Source organism: Amphiprion ocellaris, chromosome 8 (assembly GCF_022539595.1).
Source record: "Amphiprion ocellaris isolate individual 3 ecotype Okinawa chromosome 8, ASM2253959v1, whole genome shotgun sequence".
Classification (NCBI taxonomy): Eukaryota; Metazoa; Chordata; class Actinopteri; family Pomacentridae; genus Amphiprion; species Amphiprion ocellaris.
In genome coordinates, this window is record NC_072773.1 from 23,241,120 (window position 1) to 23,253,576 (window position 12,457).

General features: G+C 40.1%; 1 long non-coding RNA gene across 1 annotated transcript; it reads right to left on the reverse strand.

The window, feature by feature from the left end:
• Window positions 1-3,130: 3,130 nt before the first annotated feature.
• On the reverse strand, window positions 3,131-11,262 carry LOC129349474 (uncharacterized). Its single transcript, XR_008602487.1, has 2 exons — window positions 11,183-11,262; window positions 3,131-7,455 (listed from the first exon to the last, which is right to left on the reverse strand). It is a non-coding gene; the product is annotated as an uncharacterized LOC129349474 (long non-coding RNA).
• Between the last annotated feature and the right edge of the window lie 1,195 nt (window positions 11,263-12,457).

The window sequence follows — 12,457 nt, forward strand, 5'->3', positions numbered from 1 at the left end:
AATTGATGTAGAAATTTGAGTTTTAGCAAAAAACAATGTAAAGTTGATGCAGTTAACAATAATGTCAACACAAGTCCGTAAAAAAATCTTTGCACCTTAAAAGAGTCACCTATATCAGTCAATTTTTCTTGCAACCATGCATTTAAAACTTTTCTGAGAGTAAGTATCCTGAATTATTTTTTGGAGTGCAATAACAGGGATTTACAAGGGCAAACTATATATCAATGAGTCACATTCTAAAATCACTATTACATGAACAGGAAATACAACCTGGAAACTAATAGTTGGTACAGTGCAGACTTCATGAACGCGATGAGACGAAACCAAAATGTTTTATCACTTAACTGACCGAATCACTATCGGAGGCTAAAGCGCATTAATGATAGGGTGGCAGGAATTAACATGGGGAAGCTGTTTCACTTTAAATTACATAGTCAGGTAATCTGGGGATCTGAGTTGCAAGCTTGAAATTTCCTTTGCTCCTTTTCCACACATCAATCCCTTCATTTATGCAAAGAGGGTGTTTTAATGCATTTTAATGTATTAATACAGCTACTGGGTGTCGAGAAAATAAATGATAAACCTTGGCTGAAGTTATTACCTCCTTACTTTCAGGTATAACTTGTGCATCATCCAAAACTTAGCAAGGATCCTGGTGAAACCCTGATGAGCAGCCCTGCAGCCAAACAAACAGTGGCAGTGCTCGAAAGAAAAATCAAAGTTTGTTTGAAGGTTTTTGAAGTGGTAACCTTTGACTGTTGGGATTGAACTGTAGTTATTTTAGGGATTTTACTCACATTTTTTTTTCAAGGAGTAGTTTGACATTTTGGGATGGACATTTGTTCACTTTGGTGCCACGAGTCAAATGAGAAGGCTGATACCATTCTCATGTGTACTGATAAATATGACGCTACAACCAGTTAGCTCAACTTTAACACTGGAAACAGGTAAACAGCAAGTAGAGCTCTGCCTCAAGGTAACAAAATCTTTTAATGTGAATGTGGGTATTCAGAACACATTATTCTGAGAGTGAAAGCATACTGTTGCAGACTTTATCGGTTAGGTCTGCAACAATGCTTAGGTAGGTGGTACGTGTCAAAGTAACATCCACATGGATGGCAGGACCCAAGCCACCAGGCCACCTTCTTCCATTGCTCCGTGGCCCAGTTCTGATGCTCACATGCCCATTGTTGGTGCTTTCAGCGATGCACAGGGTTCAGCACCCTGACTGGTCTGCGGCTATGCAGCCCCATACGCAACAAACTGTGGTGCACTGTGTAATCGAACACCTTTCTATCAGAAACAGCATCAACTTCTTGAGCAATTGGAGCAACAATAGCTTGTCTGTTGGATCAGACCACACAGGTCAGCCTTTCACTCTCCACATGCATCAATGAGTCTTGACCACCCATGACCCTGCTGAAAGTTCACCACTGTTCCTTCCTTGGACCACTTTTGATAGATACTGACCACTGCAGACCAGGAACACCCCACAAGAGCTGCAGTTTTGGAGATGCTCTGACCCTTTCGTCTAGCCTTCACAATTTGTCTCTTGTCACACTCGTTCAAATCCTTACGCTTGCCCATTTTTCCCGCTTCTAACACATCAGCTTTAAGGACAACATTTTCATTTGCTGCCTAATATATCCAAACAACTAACAGGTGCCATGATGAAGAGATAACCAGTTTTATTCACTTTACGTCAGTGGTCATAATGTTATGCCTGATCGGTGTATTTATATATACTGTATGTGCAAAGTAGCAAGTTGCTTCCATGTTGCCTTTGTGTTGAAATTTAACAATGTGACTGTTTTTGCCTTACCAAATGTTTCCATACACTGAACAGAGAAATTAATGATAATTCAGCACGCATCACAATACTATATAAGTGTTGTTTTAATTGAAACACATCATGGCAAGTGCTCTGTCCACAACTGATGCCTGGGGAACATTTGATAAGGTAAAATCAGAGGCAGGTGAGACACTGTGTGAGATTCTCAAATTCGGCTAAAATATTTAGCAGAACTTAGTTTTAGCAGAACAACAAACAACTTTGAACAAAGTCTGAGACACTGCAGCAATACATTTCCTGAATGATGTCTGCTTTGACATGGACTGACCCCATTATCAGCTAGCCTTACATCTAATTTCAACAGTAACTCCCAATATGAATTTCTGTTCTGTTAGCTGAAGGTAACCTTTGTGACCATTATGTGTGGAGCATCGCTGCAACAGATGCAGCTGGCTCAGTTCACAAACAAGAACAGGATGTAAACATAGTGATGGCAAGTTGTGAACATGAAAAAACAAATGAAACTTTCTCACCTTGAATTCTCTGCACATATTTAGTTGTCTGTCTTTGAGCTGCTTAGATAAGTTTCAGGTGTTTACTCCCTTTCATTCTAAACACCATGACATTATTCAAACTTTAGTTTTTGCATCTCTAATGCTAGGTATCTATTCAAATACCAGATATCTCCATACACGACTTTTAAGGTATCTTTTACACTATTCTCAGCAGACCTGTTGCTCCAACTGCACTTGCCAATGCCAATCTGGAGAAATCACCATGTCCAGTAATCCACCTATGACAGGGGGAGAAACTGTATCTTGAATACTATTGCAAAAAGCACCTCAGTGTTTTCAGAACCTGCGTGCCAAAGCATCAGTTCTCATGGCATTCCTGCATATAAATGAGCAAAGTCCTTTAATTAAATAATTCCTTATTCAGTACATATTTCACTCAGAAACAATGAGCTTGCAAAGTGCCCATTTTATTCCTAAAATAATTTCTACTTCTGCCCTCAGAGATGTGCTTTTCCCATCCTCTGCTTTATCCGTTGCCACAGTTTATCTAGGATGAGAATGTTGCCGACCATACATTGTGTGAACGTAATCCAATTCAGAGAAATGTTTGGGGCTGCAGCCAAGAGTCATTGTTATACACTGAGACACCCTATCTAGAAAAAGCCACCAAACCGCTTTTACAATCACAGCATGCAGGATAAGTCATGTTTGGTTTTAATCCTCAGAAGCAGCTGCAGTCGGAGCACAACTACAATGCATTTTATAGCAGATGAACCTGTATGGTGTGGGAGAAAAGCCTGTCGAAGATGAAGCTACAAAAATATTTACGCATGAAAATGATGTTTATTCAACAGGATTATCAATGGCCAGCGACAGAATAAAAGCCTTTGAGGTTATATTAGAAAAATATACAAAGATTTAGCGACTGTCAGAATGCAAATATAAGTGCAGTAGCACTTGCATGCAGTATCGCGTAATTGTACAAAGATGTACCCTCATGGTCACAAAGGAAATTTTTTAAATAGAGTTATGGCCTGGTCTGAAAATGTAAAAATCATATTGAGCATTTGAGCTTATCTTAATTGCTTTTGCTTGTGATATTTCTCACCAGTCCATCAAAACTTAACCGTCTTTACTGTTGCAGTGTTGAGGATAACTCGGCTTGTGTTCTGGCTGCTTCTAGGAGGATCAAAACTGTTAAAATGTGTTTGAGTACCTTAAATTAAACCTGTAAATTGCGTGAGGCGAAGAAGTAAACCTGTAAGATATTTACTGATAAAAATGTTTATTCGTCCAGAGGAACATTAGCCAGCAGCAACAGGAAGAAACCTTTGATGTTTGGACCCTAAAGATTGCAGCAGCACCTCTAACTGGCTGTCACCTGGACTTATTGCAGATTAATATCATGTTTGTATCCTTCCAAGTTGCAAGTTGACACAAATGAATAATGTATGAAAACTGAAAAGTGGCGCTTTATTTAGGCATCTGCAAGTGTGTTCATTCATGTCATCTGTTTCTGTTCAGTGTCTGTTCTGACTTCAATATGTACAAATACTATGAAAAATTAATAGTTTATTTTTGGAACATAGGTGAATGTGGCAGTTGTAGCATTAAATATTAATGCTGATATAGCTATTGATCAGTTTTACAGGAGAAAGTCTTTTTAAAAATGAATGAATTCGATAAATCCTTCCAGTGAACTGCTTTGTAAGACTCTCTCAGATCACCATTTGCCTTGATATTTTGATATTTACAGCGCTGAGTTTAGTATATGCATGTGCCGTTTGTTTTTCAACTCTAATTAGAGTATCTGTTCTTCTGTGTGGTACAAAGTGAAGCTGGGATATGTTGCAGATGTACCATTTGCAAAAAGCACAAATGGTTATAGCAAATCCAGCCTCAGTACCATCCAATTATTATACATTCAAGAGAGATTCTACACATGCATTCATTGGACTGTTTCATCATTGGAGCTGAATTCAATCCCTCTATCCCCTCTGAGTTTTTAATGTCTTAAACATTAAACCTCAGGGAACAACATGCCTGTATGTCTTTTATGAAATATATATTTAAATTCTTTGTATCTTGTAGTTTTAATTAGAAAAAATATTCTGTGGCGTTTGTTAAATTTTAATGCAAGTTGCTAAGAAGAAATTTCACATAAAGACAGCTATCTCGGTAAATGAAAGGCAACTCTTTTTTTTTTTAAATGGCAAGAATTGTTAAATAGAATTAGTGAACTTTAGAGGTAGAGGTAAACAAATTTTGCTACCTTCTGACACAGCCAGGCTATCGGCTGTTACTGTTTCCAGTCTTTATGCTAAGCTAAACTGAGCTAACCGGCTGCTGGCTGTAGCCTTATTTATTGAACAGACATGAAAATGGCCATAAGAGCTTCTCATCTAAGTCTCAGCCAGGAATAGATGTATTTCAGCAAATGTCTTTTTTTTTTCCTGCATTAATCTTTGAGATATGGGTCATTGCAACAAGTTGTAAACACAGCACTAGCTGTCTCCACAGTGGGTTATTCCATCTAAAATCACCAGGGCCCTTCTGCTCCATCATCTCTGAATTGCTTCAAACTTTTTTATTGTAAACTATGAATATTTAAAATAGTGTGTGAGAAATTTTAGATCGATTTATCAAATGCTTTCCCAGAAAATATATATTTGTTAAATTGCCTGTCAATCCACTGTCAGCTGGTTTTCACACAATACAAATTGTGACTATGTTTGAATGACATTATCTCAGGAATCTTTCAAAAACCGAAAATTTTCACTTTTATTTTTCATCATGCAGTTGTCTCAGAATCTGCAATATTGAACAAGTAGATCAAAAGCTGCCATGACAAGTCTTATCTTTTTGGGCCCACATTAACAGAGCATGCAGAAGACAATTAGTGGTATTTCCCATACTATAGGTAGTTGCATGTTACAATAATGCAAAACAAAAAATCTAGAATACTTTGTAAAATGTGCAAATACCTCTATAAATATTCATATTTCAGGCTATTAAAAAATCTGGCAAATTAGAGATGGTTCAGCAGCATTCTAAAAATGAATTGAATTATCCCAATGCATTTTAGGTGCATTTTGAAGTATCAGAAAAGGTTAATGGAAACAACAAAATTCAAAAAAGTTCCTCAATCTCACAAAAAAAAAGATGTGTGATGAGATGCTTCTGCTTCTTTCATTGTTTTTGACTACATGAAACATCCTCAACTCAAGCTAGCGTGGAAGAATAAGTACAATTTCCCCCAAGTGAAATCACTTTTCTCCATTTTTCTTGCAAAGGTGGCTTTTTTAGCAGTTGGCAAGCAAAGCAATTGGTTTTGTTTCCAGCCTCCAGTTACTGTAGCCTCTACCGCCACACTGTGAGGACACTCGTATTGAATCTAAACAAGCATAATTCGTAGTTTTTTCAACATGTCAAAAGTTTGCCTCAAATTCTTTTGACAGTTTTATGGAAACACAACTACAGATATATTATCACCCTGTAAAAGCAATCATTGTTTATTTGCACAGCATCAAGCCGGAATAGCAAAACATTACTTTGTAGTGGTGTTTTGTCCACATGGTGTACTTAGGTTCACTTTTCACTCTCCTCTCAGCTCTGGTTTTGGTTTCCTACAACTCCTGAGGGAAATATCAGACTTACTCTGGCAGCTGTTGGGTGTTCAGTAGGTAGCAGAGTGGGCATATTAAAGCTTTTTGCTGGAAACAACTGCATATTGCAGTTGGAAATGACCTCAATGAGAGTGGCGGGACTGAAGAACAGTGTTATAAAACCAAAAGTTTTATAACAAAAACTGGTGGAGTTGTGTGCCGGTTCACTTTTTAGATAATGTAGAATATTGAGTAGCTTATTCAACATATAACTTCCACTAAACCATTTGGAAGGCTCATATAAACACTGCATTGCTAATACATGCCGTAAACAGAGATCTTGCGTGCATTTTAACTTTGAAACTGAATGTAACCTTTAAGCTGGAAATGTCACATCTAGGTTTACCACACATGCTGGAAATAGAGAGATGGGGATGGTAATGTTGTGTGCTGCAACATCTTCAATAAAGACGGCTTAAGAGCAAACAGTGACCAAGCCGTCTTTCTTCCATTGACCAAACCTGCCTGCAATTACTTCCTTGTCTCCCCTTTTCTTTGTTCTCATTTGTTACATCCTCTGTGACCTTTCTATTTGATGTGGCAGCAGTCAAACGTCAGTGTGTGAGCATATCGTTGATGGAAGGATGGAGGTCATTACCAGCAGTTGTCTTGGAGAGAGCTTTAATCCCCCAGAAAGCTAAGGCCAGAACTGGGCCACTGGAGTTGGCTTAATTACTGACCAGGCCTAATTGGCTCCTTGTATGGGCTGTGATGCAAGCAGGATGTGACACTTCAGGCTAGACTTCTTCTGCTGTCTGCCCTTTGTGTCAGTCCCATTAACCTTTCCCTTCCACCTTCTCCGCTGCCTTTTTATGTTCAATTAAAGGCACTATTTAAATGAGCTGGAGTAGTAAGAATTAGAACTTTGTCATGGGCCATGTAAAAGGAAATAATGGCACATAAAATTACTATTCTGGGCACACTTTAGATCCAAGAGATGAAAATCTTTGCTTGCTAAATATTTAGCTGTGCAGTAAGTTTCAGGCTGAGATTGCTGCAGATGACTAATGTATGTTCGAAATACGTGAATGCGCAGATGAGTTTGCTTGCTTGTGGGTGTGTGCGAGAGCTTCTGCGGCTTTTAAATGTGGACCGGGCATCGGATTCGGCCATAATTAGTTATTGTATGTCAGCAAAATGGTAAACACTTCCAATAATAATATTGTGCTGTCAAAGGGAACAATACTTTAAAAAGAAGCTAAAATCTGCAAAGTAAAGCCATGCTCACTGGCTGCCCTTTGGGATGTTGTGAGCTATGGTCTGTATTGTCAGTGCTGCGTAATTAATCATGCCACCTAACTGCATTCATAGGGTCCCCTTTGGTTAATTGGACTGCAGCTGCAGAATAGACTAAACGATGATTTATTCAGCAGGCAGGTGGAACGACACCCGGACCCCCTCCTCCTCCAGGTACCCAGGATGGATGGCTCACTCCGGCACCCGGCTACTCCCGGTGCTCCTCCATCCCTCAGGCCAATCGACTCTGAGGGCACATTTACAAGACGGACTTCAGGGTGACAAAATGAGAGGAGGAGAGGTACAGTGGAATCAATTTCCCCTCTTTACTATATATTCAAGGCTTCTTCTAGTAAGAGTGGGAGCACAGATAAAGATATTGACCATCTGTAGAAAGTTTAACAGGAGAACTTCCTCACAGTTCCTGTTTACAAGTAGAAAACAAATACCAAAGCCAGCCAAAGGTGAAATCATTTAGACATTTGCCCTCTCTGCTTCATGGGTCCTTGTTTCATTTACTGGCATTGCTGTGAGGCAGACCAGTGGTGACTGTATCATTTCAGGCTTGTTGGAAAGTCAAGCCACTCGGCCACACTCTTTTACAGCATTTTATCTGAGGTTGGGATCATTTTGTCTCTCAGTGGAGTGGTAAAATGGCTGAGGTTGAAGACTAGCTCTGATAAAAATCAAGTTTTTTTAATCTAGTTAAATGTCTGTGTAGTGTTTTTACAAGCTACAAGACAGGTCAAGAGTAAAATAAGGCAGAGCATTTCCACCTTTATACTTCAGTGTACTGACGACACTCTCAAAAACACAATTCAGACTTCCGGTGACCTAAAGTACCACTCCTGTCAGCTTGCCAGGTGGCGCTTTCCGTATCATCAGAATCAGTTTCAGGTTTAAACATGTTTGGCTTCTACTATTACAGCTTGTCATTGTGTTAAGTAGAGTAGTATTACAGTGTTTGAGTAGAGTCTTGAGGAGCTGTTGTGCTCGAGCTGCAGTGAGCAGCAGAGTGGTGGGTGAAAGGAAGAGTAGGGACTCCATAGATCCACAAAAGGAAGCAAAGGTGTAGTGTTATGTCTACACTATTTTAAGACAGGAAGGGATTATTGCTATGGGGAAGAAAACCTTAAAATGTGTAATTTTGATATAAAGAGATGAATGTTTCTTCAGCGCCACTAGAGGGATGTTACGTTTACCGGTGATGTAACCAACTCTGAAGAGTCCTAACTGAATCTAGCGAAGTAAAAGACACCGCCAGTTGAAATTCTGAAATTCTACATTTATCATTGCCATTCGCTGGATGTAAAATGTGTAATTATCGTTCCTTTGATGTAAGGCATGCATCATGTGGTGTAATATGTCGAGCATACATTACTTTAATGCCAAACTGAACTGTTTTCATTTATGTTCATGTTCAACCATATGTGGCATTTCACAGATAATCAGTCAGATTGCAAAATGGCTCCCATAATCTACAGAAGCAGGTCCCATACATCAGCATTAGGATTACACCTTCTCTCGCTGTAGTTTGCTTCAGTGCCGCTGGCGTACCATTACCCTGAGATAACCACACTTTAATAGTTAATGCAGCTGTGGGGCCCCCACTGCATTACAAATGGACCCATCCGTCTCGCCTAGACCCCCGCGGGTGGCAGCGCCACAGTCCGTCTTCAGCAACTCTAATCATTCATCAATAGGCAGCTATCTGACACCCGCTTATACAGGACACCCAACACTGTGATGTGGTCAAGGCCAGAGACGGACATCCTGGTGTCAGAGAGGGGATCTGTCAACCGATATTACTCCAGACACTACTATGGGACTTCCCAGCTACAACAGCTGGATCGCAGGCTCCGACTATAATCTGTTTATCTAAATGTCAGCCTCTTTTCTAACCTGTCTAGACACTGAACAAGCACAAAGAAACTGATGTGTTGTTTACTCGATGAATGCATAATACAGTTTAAAGACATCAAAGTCTATACAGGTCTCTGTGAAAAACTATGCTTTAAAGCCTTTGGTGGCTCCGGAGGGAGCTGCATAAAATCTGATAAATTGCAACATCAGCCAGCATCAGTTGGGACTAAAATCTACAAGTTTGAAAATGAGAAAAAAAAATATTATGAGAACGTGGAGAAAAATGTGAACTTACCAGACCTCTGTAGCCATTTCCTCATTAATGTTTGAGGCAAACACTAGAATAACTGAGCAAACTGCTGTCAGTAAACCAGCACTGTGTGTAATGTTGGTGCCAAGTTTTGGTAAGAAAGAAAAAAATCTGCACACTTATTCAGTTGCTTCTTTTTTAAAAATCTGTCCATTTTTGGCCTGACATTATTACATGACTTGTATTTAAAGGGGAACTCCACCTATTTCACACATTACATGCAGTTTACTCATCATGAGAAGGACAAATCAGCCTGTTAAAACAGTTGCTATGGACCTTGAAGTGTCACTCCAAAGTCTGAAATATAAAACTCAAATGATTTCTTGAGTAAAACGTGCAGCTGAGTTTCATTATTGGAAGAATAGAATCAGCGGTTTTGGAACTTCAGTCTTTCTAAATGTTGAAAATATGCTTATGTTTTAATTTTTGACCATTTTTTTAAAAATCTTTTTCTTGTGAATTCTTTATGAACTTAATTTATGACAGTGACATAATACTAGCTTGCTGGACTACCCACTTAAATGGAATTGTAGTGTGTAGATTGTGTAGAAAACAAGGAAAGTTAACATATTCCTTTTCTCTCCATTTTGGGTGATATTTATAAAATGTCACTGACTGCTCACTGTTTGGTCATGCTAATTCTGTTTGCTGTGGTGGAGAGGCAGGAGTGCCCTCTTTCCAATTTGCCTGACAGGGGAATGCCAGTAAAAAATGCAATCAATAAGACAAATGTTAAAGTGACTCGACTCTGCAGCTGAGCCTAGCACCTGCTTTGTGGAGGAGTTTGTAAACCTTTTATTCCCCGACTGTAAAGCCCGGTGCTTATTTGTTGTTGTGGTCATCACATCAGCCCTTTGCCAAGAGATTCTGCTCTCAATTCCCCATGGAAATAAAAAACAGTGATAAAACTCAGCACAGATAGCTTCAATAAGTAACCAGCACAGATGCAGCCCAAGCCAGACGCTTTCTCTGGGGACTGCAGCTGCCACGCAGGGATGTGACAGGCCCGAAATGGGCAGGCGGGCCCCTTCCCTTTTGATCAATCAGGTACGACAGAAAGGGCTAACGTGAATTCTAAAACTCCAGATGCACCGTCACCAAGGTGACTCTCGTCTATTACTCTTCCCAACCGCTCTGAACATATGCTCATCTGTCACAGTGACAGACCTCCTTTGCTTTCTCTGCTCTAGTTGGATTTACACCCGATGAGGGTCAGTTGAATTAAGTAGTAACTTAATTCAGCTGCATCTGATTGTCATTTCTAGAGAGCAGATTTTAAATGACATTACAGAATGAGAACTAACCGGCAAATGGGAGAACAATGCAAAACTTTTTACTGGAATAGTCTTAATATTTTGCAGGGTTTGACATTTTCAACTAATTCCTACAGCTGATGTTGATGCAGAGGATGTCTAGGAAGCATATTGCTGCAATAATTTCAAGACTAATGCATGTTTACTGCATTATGTGTGTTCCTGTGAGACAACAAACCTGCTACACATCAGATTCAGGTGTGCAATTGGTTCCTGTTCTCAGGGCAAGACTACCCTCTGCTGGACATTTTCGCAAATCTAGTTGGCTGCCAGGAGACATCCTTGTCAACAGGAGCAGAGGTGAGTTTTTCCACTGAGACGTGTTGAGGAATATTAACGCCAATACATCTGTTCATAGTTGGGGGTGGTGGAATGGGGGGGGGGGTGCTACTTCTACCTGTTTTTTTTTTGTTGTTTTTTTTTACCTCGCAATAAGCAGTGAGAAAAAAAATATTTGCATGCAAGTGCTGTTTATGTGTAAGTCTCACCACAAGATGGTGTCATTTCTCAAGGATGTCACATGGTGTCGGCCTCAGTGTTACTTTCCAAATGTAGACTGTCTGCCACCTATTGGTAAAGACAGCAGATGCCTGTATTAACCAGCATTGCAGACATTTATTTGTTTTTATTTGTATCTCTATTTAACTTGAATGAGGGTGCAAGGTAGAAAAATAAAGCAGAGTGGTCCAGATTTACAAACATGCATATTAAGTAATACATTTATTAATCTGCCATCATATAACTGCTGTGAGCTTGAGGAGTGCTGAAGCTGACTCAGTCCTTGGACCTCTGTAGAGCGACCAAGTGATGCAAATTTGCCTTCAGGGATGAACAGATTTTATGTTAACAATAATAAAACCCACTGTGATAAGCGCTTTGACTGTTTTAGAACGCAGAAGCTCCACTGGATGTACAATTCTTCGCAGTAACCTGCTATGACTGAATGGACTGGAAGTGATTCTAATGACTTAAGGAGCTTCAGCTGATAAGATTTGTAGATTCCTATCTTGGCCGCTGATTCTCATAGAGCAGGACGAAGAAAAAAAAAATAAACACGAGACCTATTAGTGTGTCGGTGCCAAAGGAAGTTTCAAATATGGCACTGTTTTCTCCCTTAAAAATTTCACAAGCTTGAGTCACAGTATGACTGATGCGCCCTCTGGATCTCCGTCCAAAAATCTCAGGATGTGGAAATGAAACTATTTGAGAGGGAGAGTGGAGCGCTGACTCAGTTGACCGACGTAAGGAGGTGAAATAAGGTAGTGTAAGAGCTCCCATTATTCCCTGCATATAGGAGCCTCCCATAAATACAGTCCTGTGTTCACTAAACACGGCGCACGCGCTGCTTCCTGTGTTTGTGTGAGTCAGATACTACTCATGAGTGGACTGAATCAACCGGGCCCCATCCCCCCGCCCACTAACCTCCATCCGCCCCCTCACACAAGTATAAAAGACACCCACACACATATTCCCATCTCCGCCCACCTTGCCTTTCAAACTGATCCCACACTTTTCCTCTCCCCTCCCAATGGATTTTCTCTCTCTCTTTCCCTTTTTCCTTTTTTTCCCCCCCTTTCCTTCATCTCTTCTTTGGGGGATGAGAGGGAGGATGTGAGTGGCGTGTGTGTATGTGTGTGTTAGTCATGTTCAGGCTCATCCAGGGCCAACAGCAGCACAAGCAAAGGGGAAACCCAGGCGCAGGCAGGAATAGGATGTTTTGTCCACATCTGTTAGTTGGTTTGGCTGCAGCACTCTTTTGCGGT